Source organism: Canis lupus, chromosome 7 (assembly GCF_011100685.1).
Source record: "Canis lupus familiaris isolate Mischka breed German Shepherd chromosome 7, alternate assembly UU_Cfam_GSD_1.0, whole genome shotgun sequence".
In the NCBI taxonomy this organism is placed as follows: Eukaryota; Metazoa; Chordata; class Mammalia; order Carnivora; family Canidae; genus Canis; species Canis lupus.
Window position 1 is genome coordinate 51357280 of NC_049228.1, and position 24589 is coordinate 51381868.

The 24589-nt window shown below is 36.1% G+C and overlaps 1 long non-coding RNA gene and 1 other non-coding gene across 2 annotated transcripts in view; both read right to left on the reverse strand.

Annotated features, from left to right (window-relative positions):
- LOC111096905 overlaps positions 1 to 24589 on the reverse strand; it is a 104348-nt gene that overhangs the window by 42640 nt on the left and 37119 nt on the right. The gene's annotated exons all lie outside the window — the stretch shown is intronic.
- LOC119872786 lies at positions 13790 to 13894 on the reverse strand. Its single transcript, XR_005362801.1, has one exon. It is a non-coding gene; the product is annotated as a U6 spliceosomal RNA (small nuclear RNA).

Genomic DNA, 24589 nt, shown 5'->3' on the forward strand with positions numbered 1-24589 from the left:
ATTATCCTTATTGTCATCAGTGTCTTTATCCTGCTATTTAACAGGACATTTAGAGGAGATCTTTAAGGACAGAAAAGGGCTGAATTTGAGGCCCACATAGTATGATTAGGGATTTGTGTCATAATATTGCAAAGCATAAGCATACCTTCTCCTTTTCATGTTCTCTGTGCCATTACAAATTCATTACAAGTAAATACTGGGTAGTAAAGTCAGAAATTGTTTCAAACCATCTCCTTGAAGCATGACAGAAAGTTGGTTTTCTAGTATCTATTCTCCTTATATCTATTTTTTAAGTTTATTTTTATTTTCGTTTTAAATTCATTCAAAAATTGAGAGTACCATGTAGCTGGCCAAGTTCAAATTATTGAGGGACCCAAGAATAAATAAAAGCAATAGTTTTTTTCCATTATGTAACTTGTGGTCTAGAAGGGGAGACAGACGTAGTAGACAAATAATCACAAAGCAATGTAGTACCTGTGATGATATGTGAAGACTTACCCTGTATACTAAGTGGGGAATTGTGGTTCGGCTAAAGTTCATGGACATTTAAAAAAAAAAAGGCATAAGCCAGTATATCTGTTTTTGTTAAATAAGCAGCAACTGCCTTTCCAAAATATAGAGGCAATTCTCTACTGAAAATTAGTAGAGGGGAATCCCTGGGTGGCTTAGTGGTTTGGTGTCTGCCTTCGGCCCAGGGCATGATTCTGGAGACCCGGGATTGAGTCCCACATCAGGCTCCCTGCATGGAGCCTGCTTCTCCCTCTGCATGTGTCTCTGCCTTTCTCTCTCTTTCTCTCTGTGTGTGTCTCATGAATAAATAAATAAAATCAGAAAGAAAAAAGAAAGAAAGAAAGAAAGAAAGAAAGAAAGAAAGAAAGAAGAAAGAAAGAAAGAAAGAGAAAGAAAGAAAGAAAGAAAGAAAGAAAGAAAGAAAGAAAGAAAGAAAGAAAGAAAGAAAGAAAGAAAGAAAGAGGGAGGAAGGAAATTAGTAGAGCCACCTGTAGCTTCACAGATAGGGTAGGTGCTATTCTGGATCCTGTGATGATCCTGAACAGTGCAGAAGTGAGGGAGGTGATAAGTGTGGCAAACAAAAAGAATGTGCCAGAATGCTCCCTAATTGCACAAGATGCATGACAGACATACATTTCAGGAAGCTTCTTATAAGTCAAACAATTAAATTGCAAATGTCCTCCTTTCATCACCAACACTTAGGTCCTGGTCATTCTTATCTTCAAGTCAGAATAAATGAAATATATTTCTTTGGGGACAAAGAGACTCCCTGCTCATTGGAGCTAAGAAAACTGATGTCTTAGTGTTTGTACAAGCAGTCACCAAAGGGACACAACCTCCTTGAAATGCAGGTGTGTCTGGGACAAAGGTAAATGATCACAGGGAAGTCAAATTCATTAACTGGCACACAAGAACATATAACAAGAGAAAACTATTTTGTGTGATACTGTAATGGTGGATACACATCATTATACATTTGTCAAAACACACAGGATATACAGTGTAAAGAGTGAAACCTAATGGAAACCGTGGACTTTAGTTAATAATGATCTATCAATATTGGCTCATCAATTCTAACAAATGTTCCACACTAGTGCAAGATGTTAATAATTGAGGAAATGGAGTGAGTGTTAAGGAAGTATATGAGAACCCTCTATACTTTTCCCTCAATTTTTTCATTAACATAAAACTGCTCAAAAGTATATTTTTAAAAAATAGTTGTTATACTGTATAGTGGTTATTCATATAATCTTGGTCTTCTAGTTAGTCTATAAGCTATGAGATGCTTATATTTTTAAAATTCTTCTATTTGGTAACTTAATAAAAATTATTGCATGATATAAAAAAATCTAGGGTTTAGGAAATACTTCTCCATTATAAAATATAAAACTGAGATGCTTAGGAATTAGCTGGCAAAAGAAGAATGGCAGCAGTCTGAGTGGCAGTTCCAGGCAGAGATGACACATTGTACAAAGGTCTGGGTGCAAAAGCAGGTTCATTTAACAATCTCAAAGTACCTCTTCTCATGAAAGGCCTTTGGGGAAACTAAATCATGACCTTGGTCCACTGCTGTGGGAATATGCAAATCAAGATCCTCATGACTCCATATTCAATGTCCTGAGATAGTCTTTCCTGGAATGTCTATTTAGCTACATTCATCCTACTGTCTTTGATTCTGGAAAAAAAAATTAAATTCTGATAATCGGGGGAAAAATGCTCTTTTACTTGAAGCCAAAAAACAGCATCATGAATATCCTATTTAAATGCAAACTTCAGAAATTATATTTCTAAGAGGACTAATTAATAATTGTAAAGTGCTTTGAAGATGGAAAGTGCTAAATTAACGTCAATATTTATTTATTAATAATCAGAGGAAGTGATGCTGCCATCTTGAAGTTGCCTCTTTCACAATCAAGTACTGACTGCTACCATGATTTCACCCTCTTAATTGCCTTCTCCAGCCACTATTGCCATGTGGGAATTCCAGACTTTATGCTTGTGTTTAGTATCTTATTATTTAAAAATATCACTAGTTCTATACACACGATTGGAAAGAATTTCTACACATTGTGTGCAGTGAAGCTATGCATTACAATGAAAATTCAGGCATCAGATAAAAAGAAGCTATACTTAATAGTTAATACCAAGCACAGGATCCATAGAGTAGGAGCTAAGTAACAAAATTTTGAATGAATAAATGAATGAAAAACAAATTAACCCAGTTTCTTTTTATATAAAGTATAAATAAATGTTTCCTTTAGCCTTCACCTTATATCTATTTGTATCACTTGGGAACCTACTTCATATATTAACTACTCAAAAATATGCTTTTTTATTTCTTGAATGCTAGGTTGCAATCTTCACTGTCATATATATTGTTTAGCATTCCACATGCATATTCTGTTACTTCCAATTATGTCTGAAGATATGCCAATGGAAAGGGAAGTTTTTTAAAAAAATTCAACAAATAATTACAATATTTAAAATGAGGGAAGGGAGAAAAAATGGGTAGAAAATATCAGAAAGGGAGATAGAACATGAAGACTCCTAACTCTGAGAAATGAACTAGGGGTGGTAGAAGGGGAGGAGGGCGGGGGGTGGGGGTGAATGGGTGACAGGCACTGAGGGGGGCACTTGACAGGATGAGCACTGGGTGTTATTCTGTATGTTGGCAAATTGAACACCGATAAAAAATAAATTTATTATAAAATAATAAAAAGATAAAATATTTAAAATGCCCAAATAGCTGGCATAACTGAGATCAAATCTCAAGAGGGCTTCTTAGCTTTCTAATTTTAGAGTTAGGTATTTTGCACTATCCACAATGAATACTGTTGCAAGAAAGGTTGACACAGCCTGGAGTCCATGGCTCAGTTTCTACCTTAAAATCCCCTACTAGCTATAGTCAGGACCTGGTGTGAGACATACCCATCTAAAGCAGTGTTGGTTACTAGTCAGAAATCACAACCCTTTCTTAGGAACAGCACATATCTTTAGTCAACTAGACATAGGGACCAGAAGAACGGACTGTCAAAAGAACAGTAGATAGTAAAAATTCACTTATAATTTCAAACTGTGGTCTTCAAAACCAAGATTCAGATGAATAAATAAGGGGAAGATTACAAGTGAACATGCGGACCAAGAGAGAAACACCAGTGTGAATCTGGCATATCAGGTCCTCTCTGATTTGGAAGGCTGAGAGAAGGCCCATTTTTTGACTAAATAAATGCATTTTATTTTATTTTATTTTAATTTTATTTTTTATTTTTTTAAGATTTTATTTATTTATTCATGAGAGACAAACAGAGAGAGAGAGAGAGAGAGAGAGAGGCAGAGACACAGGCAGAGGGAGAGAAGCAGGCTCCATGCAAGGAGCCCGATGTGGGACTTGATCCCTGGTCCCCAGGATCACACCCTGGGCCGCAGGCGGCGCTAAACCACATGCGCCACTGGGGCTGCCCTTTATTTTTTTAATATTTATTTATTTATTTATTTATTTATTTATTTATTTATTTGAGAGGAAGTGGGGGCAGAGGGAGATAATCTGAAGCAGAGTCCCTGCTGAGTATGGAGCCCAATATGGGGCTCGATCTCATGACCTTGAGATCATGAGTTGGAAAATCAAGAGTTGGCTGCTCAACAGACTGATCCACCCAGGCGCCCCCTAAATAAATGTATTTTAAACACCATGCACCCAAAACCTTAAATTAGACTATAATTTAAGATACTTATATAGAACTTTGAAGATTCAAAATTCTGATTGTTCTTAAGGAACCTCTACAAATAGTACTTAGGCTAAAACACTCAGCAAATGAGTAAAAACTCAACCACTTGTCCAGCCTTGCCATCTCCATGGGACTTTGCTCAATTCTTTACCATATACTCAATTACTTCCAGACAATTATACATAGCATTATACATCATATATATGTATATATATATATATATTACATACAATATAATGTTATATTATATATTTAGTTAAAAAGCTTTCACACATAGGGACACCTGGGTGGCTTAGCAGTTAAGCGTCTGCCTTTTGGCTCAGGGCGTGATCCTGGAGTCCCAGGATCAAGTGACACATCAGGCTTCCTGCAGGGAGCCGGCTTCCTCCTCTGCCTATGTCTCTGCCTCTGTGTGTGTGTGTGTGTCTCTCATGAATAAAAAAATAAAATCTTAAAAAAAAAAAAAGCTTTCACACATAAAAGAAAAAAAGTAGCTGAAAATTTTAAAGATAGTTATATAGAAAGTACATGCCTCTTGATAAAAAACTGATTCTGAAGGAAGCAAGAAACCTGTACAGATATTTCCATATAGGCAATTTAGAGAGTTTGCCAAGAGCTAAGCATACCACCTTTGTGACCAACAATATTTTGTGGTCTAAGACACCATTCATTTATTACCATGTGACAGACAATGCAAATACACAAATGTATTGTGTTGGGAATACAACTACAATGAGATAATCATGTTTTTTTCATATTTGTAAATTTAATCTCATCTACGAGATAACTAGTTGCTTAAAGAAGGGGTCAGTTCTTGCTTAAGACTTCTGTATATTGCCAGATATACACTCAGAATGGACTATAGTTGACTGATCAATATAAAGCAGACAGAAAACAATAAAAGGCACTCTATAGCAAAATTCTAACATTAGTGCAACAGATGCATAGGAACCCAGAAGGAGAATTCCTAGCTTTACTATTTTGAACTATCTGAAAGCCCCAATATTTAGAATTATGGAATGAAGTTTATTTAAATAAAACAAGTTAAGTCCTAAGGCCAACTCAAATAACTGTACATGATGAAAACAATACCATTCAGCTTATTTTCCTGTCTTTACCTATCTTGTTATAATGTTCAGTACAACTGCCCATGCTAGCTGGGTGGTTTCAATGGCTACCTTCCCACTCCTCCAAACATTCATTGCAAATATCATTTAGGAAAGGCTTGGCATCTCTTCACTGTCTCCCACTTCAATTTCCCTGCTTTTCTTTGGTTTCCCACATATTTACCTGTTTATTAAAAAGTGAATTTCTCTAAAATAAGCCTTCATTTTTTTAAAGATTTTATTTACTCATTTGAGACAGAGAGAGCACAGCCAGAGGGAGGAGCAGACTCCCCACTGAGCAGGGAACCTGATGCAGGGCTTGATCTCAGGACCCTGGGATCATGACCCAAGCCTAAGGCAGATGCTTAACTGAGTAAGCCCCAGTTGCCCTGATAATAAGCATTTAAATAAATATTCATTTCTTTTTGGTTTGGTGTCTCCCTATAAGGGCTTTTCAGATACCCTCTTCCTCCACATATTCACAAGCTATACACCATGGTCACCCAGCAAGGCCCAGCATCATAGTACAGCCACTTTGGGGAACCCATTTGTGGGGTAACGAGGGACAGTTGAAGAGGATGGGGGAAGCTACCTCAAAATGCCATCCAAGAAATTACCTGTAAAAGATAAAATTATATCTCTACTACTGAGAAATTATTTTGAAATAAAGTTATTAAGAGATTCTCTGGAATTTTATTTTTGAGCTAAACACTGTTCCAGTCTGAGGCAAATTTTAGACTACTTTAATAGCTACCTTCTTTTGCTCTACATTTTTCCTCCTCTTCCTCAACTCATTATCACAACACTTGTGCTTCATACTAAATAAGATCTTCCACCTATATTCTGACACCCATTTCACAATTTTGTGGTGAGGATGCTTCCACCCAGAGGGAAATCAACAATACTGAACTGCTGGATATTTCATTTCCCACATCTTTTATGTAGTGTCCTAAATTATATCCTCTTTTTTTCAATTCTTAAAGCACTTCTGGTCATTGTCACATTGTTATTTGAAAGATGTGTGTCCTAGTAAATACTTTGGATTTTCCAAGAAGGTAAATGACAATTTTGGAAAATTTTCTTGAGGACAGGAACTATGTTGTATGCTTTCAAATTTTCTGTCATTACTGGCACAGAACTAGGTATATTAGAGATGATAAGATTTTACTTGATATTTGATTGACAGATTTATTGATTGGCTGAATCTTTATGGTAGAGACTGTAGCAGAGACCATTGTTCTTTCAATTTGTTGTGCGCTGTGCTTTGTAGATAGCTGGTCTAAACACAGAATTTGTTGAATTCTATTACAACAGAATTCTGAATAGAGGGAGAGACTTCTAAGGAATAATATTGGAATGTTATATGATATGATTTATAATTATAATTAAAATAGATTCTATCATATTTTACAACTTCATATAGGTTAATATAAATTTGTGTTTTTCTTTTACTTTTACAATAAAACAATAAAAAAATTCTTTCATTGCAAAGACACAGGAAAATTGTACAGTCTCCTATACACATACATTTGGACACACACATATACACATACACACACACACACACACACACACACACACAAACTCCTCTATATATCAAATAAATACCACATGAAACACCAAGCATCTTCGTTGGGTCTTTGACAGCTAAATTAGATTAATTTAAGTTAAGTTAAATCAAATACCTTGCTTTGTATATTTAAGTTGCCATTCAAATAGTACAGATTTTTCTGCCTGTCATTTAGAATGAATTCAGTACCACAAGTTTTCCATTGAATGAACAGAGCTAACTGAGGGCATCCAAGAAGAAACCTTCATAGATAATTGGCTCGCTCGGGGAGCTAGTGTAGCGGAACATGATTCCAGATTGAATCAAATTCTGGAGCTCTCCTGAAAAGAAGACTAAAGAATGGGGGGAAAGCAAGGTTATATGCCAATTAAAGAATGATTTGTACTTTTGTTTTTATTAAAATGTATTTCTTCTCCTCTAATACAAATTTCTTTATGAAAATATATAAGAAAACTTGATCTCTATATTTTTTTTACATATTATGAAGTGGAATAAGAGAAAATATCTGTTAACTGGAAGAATAATGAGCACACAAATTAATGAGGATTCTATTTTCTCTTTTTTTTAATTTTGGAAAAAAAGTTAGTTTAAAGGAAACGTTGGTAGAATTGTCACCATCATTAGGCACATGGAAGTTCTATAAGGAAATTTATCTCCTATGAAATTTAATACATCACTGACAACATCAGAGGTTAAAATGGGCTTTGGGTCCAAACAAATATAATTATCCTTGATATTAAAAGTTGAAATAAAATTACATTTAGTCAATCAATTTTGCTTCATATTTGTGAATACAACCCTAAGATTAAAATTGGTCCTTTATAATTTACCCCAGCTAATTCTCTATTATCTATCTACCTATCTATCCAATGTCCATCTAACCATCATTTATTTTTCATCATAATATATTCACATTTCTAATAACCTACTGTTTTATCATTCATATTTACATATTTTAAATATATATTTTGGTGTCTATTATCTATCTAAAGCCACACAATATCATCTCTAAAGACACAAAGACTTATCCATGCAAAGATACCTAAATATTTTGTGAGAAACAAAGATATTTGTCATAAATTATGTTGCTGGTCTGTATCCTATGTGGTCTACATAGTAATCATAAAAACTGTTTCTGTTTTATAATCCTGAGACTAGATGCCTCTGTGAGTTGAGACTAGTTACCTCTTTTTTCATCACTCCATCAATTGTGTATTTTTCTTACTCATCTGCAAGATCCTTGGTTCCTCTAAGGGCACTGCTTTATTCATCACTGAATTTTCTATAACATTAGCAGAATTAATTGTATATAACATGTGTCTATTGTATCTTCAATAAATTAATGAATCATCCATTTCTGGTTTCAATGGATGGGAGGAGACTGAAATTTCAATTTGAAACATTCTTTTCTATTTTTCCTATAGGCATACTAAGGTTACTAATATGGTATAGCCTGAATATCTGATACTACTCTCTGTTTTAAGTAATAATGGGATGTTACCTTTCTCTAAACAAACTGAGCATTTAGTTTTACTGTTTTAGACCAAAGAATGGATGGTGTAAGGCTTCCACCTGATTGCAAAGTCCTGTTCACTGCCATCTTTCAAGTGCCACCCCTAAAAGTTGTGCAGTGCTCAGACTGACAGCCCTGGCTGTAGTATCTTCCCTTTCCTCACAATTCGAAGACCAAGCAGGTTCCAGTTGACCTAATCTGTGTTATGAGCATTGTAACTTATGTTGCATACTATTGTTATAGGAAGATATTTCCTTCTCTCACTCTGTGCACTTGGAAGCTAGAAACACAGGGATTTAACAGATTCTTAGAATACTGAAGGTGATGATAATTGATAATGAAAACAAAAACAAAAACACAGCTCTGCTGAGTATAATAACTAAGCCATATATAGCAATGGCTTGGGGTACTCTCTAGTAACATTAGTGACTTTAGCCACAGAATGACCTCTCCTTTGGCAAAATGGCTAAATGGGAGACTTTATTATAAATGCAATATAGTGTAGGTGTATAAACAAACACATTAGTGAACAAAATGCTTTAAAAGGTATAGTTATCTAAAGAAACATCCAGCAATGAACTGAAGGATCAGTGGTGATTCATATTTTTTGTTACTTTTGAAAGAGGATTGGAAGAGTAGAAAAATACCCTCAAGTTCTCCTGTGAGAAAATCAATGGAAAGATTTGAAACTGTAATTAGGCAAGATGACTTGCCAGATGGCATAATTTAAAATATTTTTATTAAGAAAGTATTTGCATTTTATAGGCAAAAAAAAAGTGATTAACAGGAACTTTTGGCCACCTCCAGCATACTTTCAATAAATGGATACTATGCCCTGCCATAGGCCATGACAGAACTGGCTGGCAAGCTGTCATTATTTCCCATCCTAACATGTGCTCTCCAGTGAGGGTAAGTGTTGCCTTGATTTTGTGGGTCCAAGGGATAAGATGAAAAAAAAATTAACTGCAGCCATAAATACCCTGTATCTTTTTAGTTCTAAACAATTTATACTGGCACTTACAAAATATTGTCATTCCTTTCCTCCTTCCCATCACTGCATGTACTTATTTCTCTCCTGCCATATAACAGGTCTCTTTGAGGGTAATGCCTTAGCCACTATCAAATTTTCCATAATTTTTACTAGTTTTGCATAGTTTTACTAGTTTTGCATAGTTTTGCATAGTTTATATCTATTAGATCTTTGATAAGCACATAAATCATTCATGTTTGGTTATCAATGGATAGCATGTAGGACGAGACTCAGTTTTTAATTTCATATATTCTATGTTATAAAGTATATTGTGCACAAAAGCAGAGCTGGGAACTTTAGCCTTTAACTCTAATAATCACATAGGCCACTTTCCGTTGACTTATCCCCATCTATTCCTCCCTGCTCCAGTATTCTCCAGTACTTCATGCACCTTGCCCTACAAGTACTTTAGCTTTGACCAACAGCTTTTCTTTCTCCTTAGATGCAATCTAGTATTTGACTCTAGCCTGATACACAGCATAGAGCTCAAATTGGAGAAACCTTTTGTTCCTTCTTCTCTTCATCTACACTGGACGGTACCCAACAGTCCACTCTTCAAAAAAAAGAAAAAAAGAAAAAGAAAAAGAAGAAAGAAAGAAAGAAAGAAAGAAAAGAAAGAAAGAAGAAAGAAAGAAAGAAAGAAAGAAAGAAAGAAAGAAAGAAAGAAAGAAGAAAGGAAAGAAAGAAAGAAAGAAAGAAAGAAAGAAAGAAAGAAAGAAAGAAAGAAAGAAGAAAGAAAGAAAGAAAGAAAGAAAGAAAGAAAGAAAGAAAGAAAGAAGGAACATTAAGAAATATGGGGTCAAAAGAGGCTTGGGTATGCGATTGTGAGTAAGACAGATTGGTATAAATGACAAGAAGATTCAAATGAGTTATCAGAGAGGGAGGATGCAGAGGCATATAACAGACACGAGACTACATCATAAAAAGTCTGGAAGTTTAGGGAGGGCAAAAGCAGGGTGAGTTAATAAAAGCAGGTGGACAGAAGGGAGGTTTGGATGGATTATGAAAACCATGCTGCTGTCGGCACCGGACATTTGGAGTAGGCACGATTTTATATACCCAGCAAAGGATAGATGTAAGCACCGATAAATCACCCAACAGCACTTGTGAAAATATTTTTCAGAAGTACCAGATGTATTCTTACAAGAACTGAGGAAAACGACTTTGGGGATAATTATAGATGCAGGAAACTACAAGAATAAAACCTGAATTCAAGATTCTTTGAGATACAACATCTTCTAAAATGCAAACAGAAAACCTACTAAAATATTTTAGCTTTTCTGATAATTACTACTTTTATTGTTTTTTAGTTTCTTTTAAATTAGGCCATTGTAACAAGGTACACTCAAAACCACAACTTCTGGGGATCCCTGGGTGGCTCAGCGATTTAGCACCTGCTTTCAGCCCAGGGCATGATCCTGGAGTCCCAGGATGGAGTTCCACGTCAGGCTCCCTGCATAGAGCCTGCTCCTCCTTCTGCCTGTGTCTCTGCCCCTCTGTGTGTGTGTGTGTGTGTGTGTGTCTCATGAATAAATAAATAAATAAAATCTTTAAAAAAAAAACAGAACTTCTAGTTTAATAATGGAATTTTGCATTGGTGATATCCACCTTTTTCCAAGACCCTGTTTTTTTTTTTTTTAAAAGAGATATGGCAAGAGAAAGGGCCATTGATTCAAATCCTGACTTTCATTTGCCTTCTAATTTCCTATAACATTATTTTCAAACAGCTTAAAACCATGAAAAGATGTCAATGTGCCTTGTGTCCAGGAAACAATAAAAATATCTACCTGTGTTCACATTATCCAAACTCAGCACATATGGCCCTCAATGAGAACATACTGGATGGCACCACAGAAGTGCAAAGTGCAATGCAGTTCTTGGTTTTCTGCAAGTGCACAGGGTGATTTCTAGTTTAACATGGTGATCAAGTGCCTGCATTTGCCTCTCTTCTCATTAAAATAAGTGAGAATAAAAACAGAACTAAACCCCTAAAGCCTAATAGGAAAGGGACTGGAAGATGGGCCATCATTCAACATTAGATGTCACAGCATTTCTGGAAGATGAAAAATGGATGAGAATCATACAATTGAACAACGAAGACTGAGGAATCCGCAGCCCGAAATTAACACAGGAAAGGATGGTAGAGAAAGAAATAGCTAATTTTCTAGGCAGAACCCCTAAAACTTCTGGAATAAAATTAGAAAGAATGGAGGGTAGGATTAGGAAAACAAGCCAAAGCTGGTAGAAAGAAATAGAAAGTCTGACTGAAATTCTGTTTCTAGAACACGAAGCCAATCACTTCCCTACTCCTCTCCTCTCTCTCCCACATTTCTATCTGGATATAACAACAGTACAGGAAACCTCACACTGCTTCAAGGCAAAAGAAAACAAAGCAAAATGATAATCACCATAACAAAAACAATGACCCATACGTTAAGAAATGTACTGCATTGAGTGGGGAGAATTAGGACTACTAGCTGGGTGCTAGCCCCACAGAATAAACTTCTCCCCATTTTAGTAATCCCTTATCAAAAACCTGGCTCCTCAATGATTTAAGTACAGACCTGGCCAGGTTAGCCTCCTCACTGAAGGAAAAACCTTGTAAGGAAAACAAGCATGCAAATACAGTGCAGAGAAGATCCAATCCACTCCCTGGAAAAGCCAACTGAGTATTTCCTGTCTTAAAAATGCACAAATAACTTATAATCACTCACGCATATAAAGAAAATTAGCAGCATTAAAATGGCAAATAAACAAAACAATCCCAGTGGAAACAGAAATAACTCACTGAAGAGAAGAAACTTGAAAAAACCTAATTAGTATTCTCAGAGAGATTTGAAAGATTATACCGAAAAACAGAAACAAAAACAAACACAGTAACACAATAAGATAAAGTCAAAGAACTCTACATAAGTATAGAGCAAAAAGGACAGAGACAGAAAATATGTGATAAAATATAAAAGGACTAAGAGGATAATCATTAATACCAGACATCCCACAAATATGATCTCTAAAAGAAGAAAACAGAAAAGAGAAGGGAAGAAATACACAAAATAAAACACAGGAAAAATTTTGTAGGACGTGAATCTATTTAAAGGGTACCCTGCTTACATACAAGAATGGATGAAAACATATACCTATTCTAAACATAACATCAGGGGATCCCTGGGTGGTGCAGCGGTTTGGCGCCTGCCTTTGGCCCAGGGCGCGATCCTGGAGACCCGGGATCGAGTCCCACGTCGGGCTCCCGGTGCATGGAGCCTGCTTCTCCCTCTGCCTGTGTCTCTGCCTCTCTCTCTCTGTGACTATCATAAATAAATAAAAATTAAAAAAAAAATAAACATAACATCAGAAAATCTGAGAACTTAGGAGAAAAAAAAAGTCATCTCAAATTTTGCCAGTTGCTGTATCAGAGGACTGACAGCTATACAGTTAGATGCCTAGATCTGAGAACAACTTGCTTCCCTGCTGCTCAATTAATTGGCCAAAGCTAGTCCCTTGGCTTCACGGCCACAAGTGGTACAAAGTTCAATAATTCCATGTGCATAGAAGGCAGAGAGGAGGAAAAGTTATTTGTGAACAGCACTAATAGAACAACAATTGCTTCTACATACCTTTATGAATAGCTTGTATATGATATTACTCCAGTACAATGAGGGTGAAAACTGAGATGTGAAGAAACATATTAATTTTATATGGAAGTCAAGAGATATGAAAAGTTGAATAGGAGATAGTTTATATTTTTTTATTGTGATAAAATATGCATACTAAAATTTACCATTTTAGGGGATCCCTGGGTGGCTCAGCAGTTTTGTGCCTGCCTTTGGCCCAGGGCACGATCCTGGAGTCCCGGGATTGAGTCCCACGTCAGGCTCCCAGGATGGAGCCTGCTTCTCCCTCCTCCTGTGTCTCTGCCTCTCTCTCTCTCTCTCTCTCTCTCTCTCTATGTCTATCATAAATAAACAAATATTTTTTAAAAATAATAATAAAATAAAATTTACCATTTTAAGAATTTTTAAGAATATACGGTTTAGTGATATTAAGTATATCCACATTGTTGCACAGACATCATCACCATTCATCTCCAGAACTTTTTCATCACTCCAAACTAAATCTCCATATCCATTAAACAACAAGTCCTATTTTCCCCACTTCCCAGCCCCTGACAACCACCATTCTGCTTTCTGTCTCAATGATTTGATTACTTTAGGTATCTCACAAGAGTAGAATCATAAAATATTTGTCCTTTTGTTTCTTGCTTATTTCACTTAGCCTCATGTTTCCATGAGTCTTCCCTTAAAGTACAATCTTTTTTAAGGCTGAACAATATTCCATAAAAATATGCAATGCATCATTAATTTACATGTCATCCTTGAGCAGGGGTTATGATCATATCTGCTATCATTCCAATTTTAACATATGTGCTGCTGAAGCAAGTACTGAAGACTTAACCTACTGGAAAACTAAAATATTAGCTAAGAGTTAAGTAGAAGACAGGAAATTGAGGTCATGGAAGTTAGCTAAGTCTTCATCTTTAATAGCAGTAAATGATAATGCCTATGTTTCATAAATCAAGAAAAAGTTACACCAACACCTTGCTTACAGCTATGGATATAACCTCCACAAGAACAAGAATTTTTAAAACTAACAAGAATAAGGGCAAGGTAATTGGAGAGGTAGAGTGAGGGAGAGGTGTTATTTTAAGCATTATTTCATTATTGTTATTGTTGTTGTTCTTAAATCTTTACATATAATAATCTAATAATAAAAAATACCTCCAACAACAGTACTACTTGACCAGAACTGTAAACCAAAACTCCTGATATTTAATAATGTTTACTTTTCATTGCAACAGGCTACCTTTCTCAAGACACTTTCTTGAAGACTTATTGCCAGAGACATCATTAAGTCACATGGAAAAGGACACGGAAAGGCATAGCAATGGCCTAATTCCAAAGGCCTTCTTTTCTCCTTATTTCCATGTTTTACTTCCTTTATTACTGATATTATTATATTTTACATAATATTTTATTACTATAACTATCACTTTTACTACTACTTTTCTTCTTTTAATAAGGTCTATCTGCTTCTTTTGGCACTGGTTTTTGCTACTTGCCTGGAATGTGTAAAAGTTCCTTGAAAGCACACTATCTTACTTCTACACACCCCAGAAATTTTCTCAAAGACCCCTTCTTTTCAGCACAATTTCTACATCAGCATCCAAACTTTGAGGGTTCCAGGCCAAGGCATCACCAGTCAGTATCTTCTGTAGTAGCCCCAACTTCCACTATCCCTATGGGAATAATGCTTCTTCTCTTTGATTCTCCTTAACTAACCAAAGCCAGTCTAACCAACTTAACACTTCTTTTCCTGACTAATCTGAAAGCCTGAGCTCTGTTAGCAACATTAGCATAACCATAAGATTACAGTGAGGCTCTTAAATTTGCAAGAATGATGCACCCCCTGTGTGGTTGCACCCAAGGTGGCTGAGAATAAAGGATATTCACCCCAAATTTCAGCTGATGGGGGACGATCTGGTTCCATGTCCTCAAAATTAAGGAAGAAATCATTTAAACTAAGTTGTTGTTGTTTTAAGATTCTATTACTTATTTGAGAGAGAGTGCAAGTGCAGGGGTTAGGGGAGCAGAGAGAGGAACAAAAAGACTCCCTGCTGAGCAGGGAGCCCAACCTGGGGCTCCATCCCAGGATCCTGAGATCATGATCTGAGCCAAAGTGAGATGCTTAACCAACTGAGCCACTCAGGCTCCCCTAAACTAAGTTGTGTACTACTCACTTTTATAGAGAAAACGGTGATGTTTCAAATAAATACAAAGAATCCTTCTGATCTGAAAATAGGGTCTTCTCAATTGTCAATATTTTCTATCTTCTTTAAGTTCTGTATTTTGGTGTGTTTATGATGTAAGCTATCACCTTTATTTTAATAACTTTTGCAGATGCAGAAATTTGATTTGAAAAAGTGATGAAGAAGGGTGGCCATCGAATCTTCTATATGCTGCATTTGTCAAACATTTCCGTATTATTTCCAGTTCAAAGTTCCATACATTAAGAAAGCTAGAAACCTTTAAAATAAAATCAGTTATGATCATGTGGTGACTAAAAGTCATATCAATTAAGGAATTCTTTTTTTTTTTTTTAAAGATTTTATTTATTCATGATAGAGAGAGAGAGAGAGAGAGAGAGAAGCAGAGACACAGGCAGAGGGAGAAGCAGGCTCCATGCACCGGGAGCCCGATGTGGGATTCGATCCCGGGTCTCCAGGATCGTGCCCTGGGCCAAAGACAGGCACTAAACCACTGCGCCACCTAGGATCCCTCAATTAAGGAATTCTTAAGGAAGCAGAGATGTGCAAACCAGAAAAAAAATGAATAAGGAGATAACGTGTAAAATGAGAAGGTAGAAGCTGTTTGTGTGTCCAGGATGCAAAGTGCCTAAGAGCTTGAGCTCTGTGATTTAACAGACTTGGCCACAAGATCTAACTCCTTATTAATTGGTAGTGTGACTCTGAGCAAGGTCACTCTAGTACTCTAGGTCTTGATTCCTTCTTCTGTAAAAGGGGAGCAAATATTAATGCCTATAACATAAAATGTTTGTGATAACAAATGAGCATAATCACATGCAATTTTATTACATGCCTACTATATAGGAAAAAATTTTCTGAGCCATCATTATCATAATTATCATTATTTCTCTTTTTATCACACATTATTTTTATTATTCCAAACAGGAAAGTAAATACTAATGGTAAAATGTCCTAGATCAATAAAAGGGTGACTTTCTTAACAAATGAACAACTAACCATGGGATGGAAAGTTCAATGAAATAATGAGCTTCCAATGGCCATCTCACAGGAATTCTGTAATTAACAGGAGTTCCTGCATTAAAAAGGAGGTTATACCTGATTATCATTAAGGTCCCTCTTACTTTTTAGATATAATGTAATGATTAAGTTTATGCAGCTCATTAGTGCCAGCAAGTTTGGGGTGTCATGTGGTCCCAAACTGTCCTTACTTTTAGTTAATAAGGAGAGAGGCTGACTGGGGAGTTTCCAGTTACTATTTCCACACGGTGCTGCCAAGTAAAGTTGTTTCTTATACCCCACAAGCTGGCAGGCCTCACTCTCCTCTTCTGTTTTCATCATGAAAGCCTTAGGAAGCAGAGACCGCCTGTTTTTCCCATCCACTCCCCCAAGAAAATGACAAAATGACATTCTTTCCCACTCTCTGTGAAATGATTTCTGTTAACAGCTCTGGAAAGAGGCTGCAAAGATGTGAGAGAAATGGTGGCAGGATTTGTTGACAAGAAGGTAAAATGAGGGAATTCAGAAAAAAATCACCCACATTAGAGACTGAGGGGCCTGTGGGTTCCATCTGCTCCTCTCTCCCCTGGCCTGGGGTAGTCTCAGAATCATCTCAGGGGATCGTCAATCTTCTTTTAAATGACTCAATCAATGGGGCTTCTAATAAAGTCTAATGGATCTCACTATCAGCAGATTTTTTTCTTAATATTCAGTCTAAAATTTTCCTTTGATTAGTTTAACCTATTCCTCTTCATTAGATGATGGCAGTAATTTTGAAACAAAGGAAAGCATGCAAATCTGAAAAAAGTCATTGTGGAAATTTCTGCTTAAAATATCCTAATTTTACAGAAAAACAGGGCATAATTACTGTTCAAACAACCTCTAAAGAAGTGAAATTTCTGAAACAGGAAGTATACTTGGAGCCACCTTGCCCTAATGTACATATTTCTATTCTTGAGACTATGATTAGAGAAATACAAGGAGAGGTTACCTGCTGACCCAAATCAGGCCAATGTGCCTGATATTATATGCAGAAATTCACTCTACATCTTTCTAGACTCTTTTTTTTTTTTTTTAAACTAGAATATCTTTGAAAGTCGTTATGTAAACTAGTAAGAGGATGAATGAAAAAAAAAAAAAAATACCACTCTGAAGGCAACGATCACTGTCCTGGGAGATAAACACAGGCTCTGGGGACAGTGACTTATGGGTCCTGGCTATGCCACTAGCATTGTCTTAGACAATGTATTCATCTTTTGAAGCCTCAATTTTTGTCCTATAAGATGGTCATAATAACCCATACTTCACAGAACAGTCACAAGGCAATTTTGGAGAAGACCTTAGCATAATATAAAGGCAGAAGTCTAACGCTCAATAAAGATTATAAATAATAATTCCCTTTTTGGTGTAAGATTATTTTAAGTATGAAGTTTGGGAAAGATTTATCAAAAATATTTCAAGATGACTGGAAGCAGATGATAACAGACAAATGTAATTAATTGTGAATTTGCATGAAACTAAGTGAAGGGAGCTCATTTAGGAGCAAAATGATTGGGGGGGGGGAGTGTTTCCAGAAAATCTCAATCTTGGTATTCAATGGTGGGAGAATAACGGAGGTGGCGTTTCAGGCAAGGGAACACACGGTATGTTAAGCTGAGCACAGAGTATTCAAGGAGCAATGAACAAACAACCTGCTTTAAACAAAGATGAATCCTGGAGCATGAATGGACAGAGAGATGTAAGGAATAGGTGGGGAAAGGCCAGAATAGGAAGAATATGAGAAGCCAGGCAGCTGTCATTGTGAGCTGAGTTCCTCTTTGGAAAGTGCTCCTATCCTCTGTAAAGACTTTGGTGTGCATCAAATATCAAAAATTACCCTGTGTCACAGGCATAAATGGCAGTATGTGTAACATAAAAGCTCTATACCTGAATCAGGAAATCCGAGTTATGATCTTTGCTCAGCCAGAAAATCCTGGGCAAGTTACTTAACTTAAACAAATCACCTGATCTCTGTCCCAATGTATTCATATGTGAAATGAATGATTTCATTGCTGTGCACTAGCAATGATCAGGTGAGATTGTTTTGCACATGCAAAGCGTTTTTGTACAGCTCTGGGTACAAAGGAAGCACTCAATAAGTGTTCATTTAAAAATAATTCAAACAAACCAAAACCCTCATTCAGTGGATTGGGCCATTTAAATGGGATCACCTTTCACAGAACTCCAGCCCATAAAACATGGCTTGTGAAATCCTCTAACACAGTGATTGTGTTGCTTGTAGTAGGAATGGGACAAATGATAGGGGGATCAACTTCACAGCACTGCCCTGTGAAACTGGGATACCCAATCTCAGTACACAATGAAGAACAAAGTACCAGAAACACAGCATTCTGTAGATGCTGTATGGTACTACTATGGTCATTGAGAGTTTTTATTAAATGCTATTTGAACAAAAAGAATTGTAACTGCCTTTTCCCCACCACCCTTCTGGTTCTTGTACTTTCTGATAATAATCTAGCCACCTTCTTGCAGACCTAGACAGAACACACCTTTCCCATCACATTTTTCTTCCTCCTCATTCACCAAACATTTCTTAATCCATGAAGATGATTGGTTGGGTTTGTTAATTCACCACACAAGTGTTTTGCTGAAGATAAGATCCCAAGATCTGTTGTAAAACAGAGGGGACCCCTATGTTTTATGTAATAAAACCACTGATCACCAGTAGAGAGTAAACCATGTTTATCTGAAGACCCCCACTCCTAAGGATTTATTCATAGCAATAATACTTACCTATAGGAAACTAGCCGCTTCTCTGCTTTGCCAACTCTGGCCAGTAATGTCCCGTGCAAATGAATTTAGAGATTTTCTCAGCTTGTGTTCATATGCTACAAAAGGGAAATGGTCCAAATTGCACCTACTTGGGCCTGAATTATCGACTTCAGCTTTGAAGTGCAAATGAGCTGAATGAAAACATACTTAGGCTGCAACACAAAAACTATTCCTACTAGCTGATTGATGGTGCATTAACTCTCTTGTAAGGAAAGCCTTGTATTGCTATGGATTTGTAGTCCCCTGGTCCAATTATCCCACAGATGAAGGCAAATGCCACCCACCATATGAACCAGTCAATAGTGGTCATTTCTTAAAATTCTTTACTTTCTCTTTTTTTCTCATAATTTGAATTACTGGATCACCCATAAAATAGTTCTTTTGTGGTTTATCGGCCCTGCTGCTTCTAAAGCTAGACTTATGGACTCGGGCTAAGAAAACAAACTGCTATAAACAACTTCTCAGTAGGCTAAAATCATCAGTATTTATTGTGAATGCAAACTCCTTTGGAAACTTCTAATCACCATAATCCATCTGTATAAAAATAATCCTTGACTAAATGAATATGTCTGGAAGGAAAAATGAACACAGTATTTATATGACCACACAAATGCCATGTGCAAATTATTAAAGGGTTTTCAATATTTTGCAGCTTCAAAAAAACCCCAAATGAACCTTCCATAGAGCCTGACCATATTGCCCTGCGAATGAATGAATAAATATTGACTTCAGAAAATAATGTTAGGTCTTTTGGTAAGTCCTAGATTTAATCATAGATATTTAAATGAACAAATATAGTCTTTGTTCATTACTTCCCACTGGTACCAATTTAAATCATGTATCAGGTATAACTGAGAGACTGTGCACCAAGATGTCTCCAGGCAATCTTTTGGTTAGGTTGGCATATTAGAATTGGCTTCTAAGAGGGTCCCCTTCTTTGTTGAAAATAGTAGCAAATAGGTAATATTTAACATCTTATGTTAAGGTATCATAAATATCTCTTTCATAAGATGATGATTTTTAACAACTCATTCATTCACCTTTACTAGTTGCCCAAGAGAACTTTCTGTATCATAGAATAATACTTAGACCTTTTAAGAAGGTGAGAAAGAAACCAGGTTGAAAAGGGAACAAACAAGGCTAAATACATTTTCCTTTTTACAGACTCATGTGTTAGGAAAAGTATTTTAAGAGTCACATGAATATTTTAACACTGAAGTGTATCCACCTTTTTTTACATAGAGATTCTTTCTCCAGAAATGACAATGGCCCCAGGGAGTGTTTGGGTATAGGTTCTAACGTTGTGTTCCCCACTAATAAGACAAGGAGGAGGTCTGGAAGTAATAAAATGTGGAGACAATCTTCCAAGTTCATTGTACTTTACCTTGCAATACCTTTAACCAGTTCTCTCACAGCATTTTCAAGCATACATGTGAGAGAAGAGCAGAATTCATTGAATTGAAATTCCTATTGCTCATAAAAAAAAAAAAAAGGACAGAACAAAGGGGTCTTGCTAGCCAACAAATGAACTAATCAGACTCCAAATAATTAGCAGGTATCAGTTCAGTGGTGCTGAAGTTTGAATTCCTTAATAAAGGGGTAAAATTATCATGCAATGGGAACCAAATGAGAAAGAAGCAAAGAAGATGAACCCATTTGACTATAAAATTGTACCTGAGCCATTTCCCCAGATTAGATAGACCTAAAGTCCCACTTTTTGCAGCTTCAAAATGGTTTCAGAAAAGTTTTTATTATTATCATTGTTCAATTTCATGCGTCTCTGCACTTGAACTTCCAGCCAGGAGCAGGAGTCGAACTGCCAGAAACGCTGTGAGGAAACCGTGTTTTTCATGGCTTTTCCAGCCAACATTTTCAGGCCCAGGAGATTTGAAGACACATCCAAACTTTTGAGTGCTAATATGATTTGAACCTCTGAATCTTCTGAGATTTTTTTTTTTTCTTTCTCAATCAGAACCCAATTATGAACTAAGGAAGCAGAAGAACGGAATACAATTTCAGGAGTTATTGTCTGTACTGGATGCAATATCTGCAGGCCTCCAGATTTCTAGTATGTTCCTTCTCTACTCTAAACATTAAGTGCAGTATCTATAAAACTAATTATGATGCATATTATCAAGAGTGACCAATGTTTCTTGTGAATAGCCTCTTTATGAAATTCCAATCTCTATTTGAATGAGTATTCAGTTTAACAAGAAAATGTATATGCTGAGCGATCACCATAGAACATCTGTGTTCTATACAGAATATATTAAATTATCATTTAATTTATCTGGCATTATAAAGGGATGGGTATTTTCCAGATAACCAGACCTTAGTTTTGCAAGTCAAAACGAAGCTTATTTTAACATAGTATGATGGAGATCTTTCTAAGTAGTCTGATCACAGAAAACACTTAACATCATTTAAACATTTCTTGATAAATCACCATTGTGATTACTTCTATGCTATCTGAAAATATACACTTTATCCTTCGTATGACTTTTTTAAATAACACTTTATTGTTCTTAACTATAATTTCTTAGAAATGCTAATCTGCCTGATTCAAACAAAACCTCTGTCTCTTCCCTAATTTGAAACTGAAAATATGCTTTGCTATGAATAAGCAGATAATCAAGTGCAGTATGTTAAATTGAAGTTGTTAGGTATTGAAAGAAGAGCAAAAGTACTTGCCTTTTACAGTGTGGTTTTTATGACAATTTGTGTTGTCAGAGAATTTTTTTCTGTTTATTTCTAGAAATGAGTTTATATTCACATGAGACAGGATTACTACAAGAGTAATCTCTGCACACAATTCATCAGTTTTGGTCATCTTAGTTGGTGATACAAAAGACATATGCCTACACTTTAAAAAAAGGAATTCAACTCATGTTCACAAAGACAAAAAGACAACTCTGCAGAATGTAAATAGAGGTATATTGGCATGATGATAACTGCTCCTGAATATCCTGCATATCTTTTGGTCATAAGACTATTTTCAAAATAACCTCAGTTTATTATGTATAACATTAGGCCTTTTTCATATACAGTAAAACATTGTCTTCAAATTAAAATTATCATAAAAAGACTACAGTTTCTAAAGACAGCCTGAGTTCAAGGGCTGACTCAAACACTTCCTAGTTTTTTATCACATGCAAGCAATTTAATGCCTATCATTAGGATTGTTTGTGATTAAAATACTTAATTTGTACGCCAATATCAGTAAGCCCAATATGCACTGTGCACTTACATCAAGCATTGCTATAAGTCCCTTATACTTTGAGAAATTGATCCCTATAATGTCCCTATAAAGTACTACTGGCACTTACATTTTACAGCTAGGGGAACTGAGGCAGAGAAGTTAACTAATCTGTCTAATGCCATATGGCTAGGAAGTGGAGATTTGAACTCGAATCTCAAGATTTGGTCTAGATTTGAACTCAAGTAGTGTGATTCCAGAATCTATACTTAACCAGCTGTCTATACTATAATTAGGAGAATGCTGAGTAATTTTTTAAAAATTGATTAATGTTATATTACTTGGGGAGGAAAAGGTATGTTCTATCATGCTACCTTCACCTCTCCTGTGACTTGCTAGAAGTTTTTGTCATGCTGGTCAGCTGTTTCCTTGAAGAGTCTAAGACTCTAGTCAAAGGGGATTGGACACCATCTAATAAAGATTCCAGGCCTGCCCTTGGATAACATGTTGTGAGGAACAGGAGACAGACAAGTTGAAAGTGGAAAAAAAAAAAAAAGAAAAGAAAAGAAAAGAAAGCTAAAAGAAAAAGAAATAGGTTTATAATCTGAAGACAGGGAGGCAGGGACACTCTGGAGCGGTCCTCAGACAGAAAGGTGAGCTAAACAGATTAAATGGGCATGGGGGGAAGGTGAGAAAGTGAAGGATTTCCCAGGATTTAAGGTTCTCCATTAGTCACCATTCTCTGTCTTACTATTATCCTGAGTCATTGTAAATTGACCTTTACAACCCTTCACTCTTCCCCACCTACGTCATATTACAAAAAATGATCAATAAACTTTATGCTTCATGGACACCTAATTCTTCCTTCTAGTGATATCCCTTAGTATAAATGATGTCTGGTTTGGGTTTTGAAAAAAAGGGGGGACTGGGGAATCCCTGGGTAGCTCAGTGGTTTAGTGCCTGCCTTTGGCCCAGGGTGTGATCGTGGAGTCCTGGGATCAAGTCTCACATCAGGCTCCCTCCATGGAGCCTGCTTCTCCCTCTGACTGTGTCTCTGCCTCTCTCTCTCTCTCTCTCTCTCTCTGTCTCTCATGAATAAATAAAAAATCTTTAAAAAAAAAAGGGGGAGGATTAATTTAATTAATTAATGACTGCACTCTATATTTACAATGAATTTAAATTTTGTTTTTGAGGAAAAAGGGCATAATGAAGAACTTCAACTATTACTTTAAGCTTATGTCTTATTTTAAGCAATTGTAAAGCATCTTACTTTAAGCAATTATTATAAGTTGAAGTAAAATAATTTAAAAGAATATGTTTTTCAAAATATAAATAATACTGCACAATTGGTATTACCACAGCAGGACTCTCATGGTCCGGACGATACACTCTATGTGGAGAGTGAATCCATGTGAGCTTTTAAGAAAGCATATCACTATCTGAAACTAACATCCAGAACTTCACCTAACTCCATGGACATAAATCATGCTGTCGTCACTCTAGGGAATAAAAATTGCATTTTGTAAATGCAGTGAAACATGCTCCTTCCTTCTTCATCATCATCTTGATCAAATAACTGTGAAGAACATGACAGTATAATCATGGTCACATGATTGAGCGATCAGAAAAAAGATATATTTTCAGTTCTTCGCCTTACTTTTGTCTTCAAATCTTATTTATTTGATAATAGTTTTTCAATGTACAGTGGGACTTCAAGTAGCTAAAAATGGGCAAACACAAAAATTAGAGGCCCACAACAGAAGAATCCATATGTCTAATTTCTGGAATAGTTTGTATCTGAAAGAAATGCAAACGGTGCCTCTCATTTGAAACACATTTTTAAGTATTCTTTAAATATCAGATTCACAGGAAAAGGGTCAGGGAAGTAGTTCTTAAAAAGGAATTAGTCATATGAGAGCTTAAATTTTATTTACGGGAAAGCTCTCTTCAATTTTTGACATGTGACATAGATCTTCCTTTGTCTGATACATGTTAAATGATTTATTGTATGTAGGGCATCCATTTTGATTTTGTGGCCCTCAAAACAAATGTAAAAAGTGAAAAATATAGCAGTTCGATTGGAGTACACTGGGCAAAATGTAGAGGCTACTAGGTTCTAGACTTCAGTTCACTCATATGATACTGATAAGCATGTTCTCTGTGACAGCCATTGTGAGCATGGGCTAAATATTCATGGATCCATTTTGTAATCCACTAGGCATGACAAAAGTAGTAATCTCTAATTGCTGTTGTCCTTAATTCCTAGAAACCAGCACAGTTACTGGCGTAC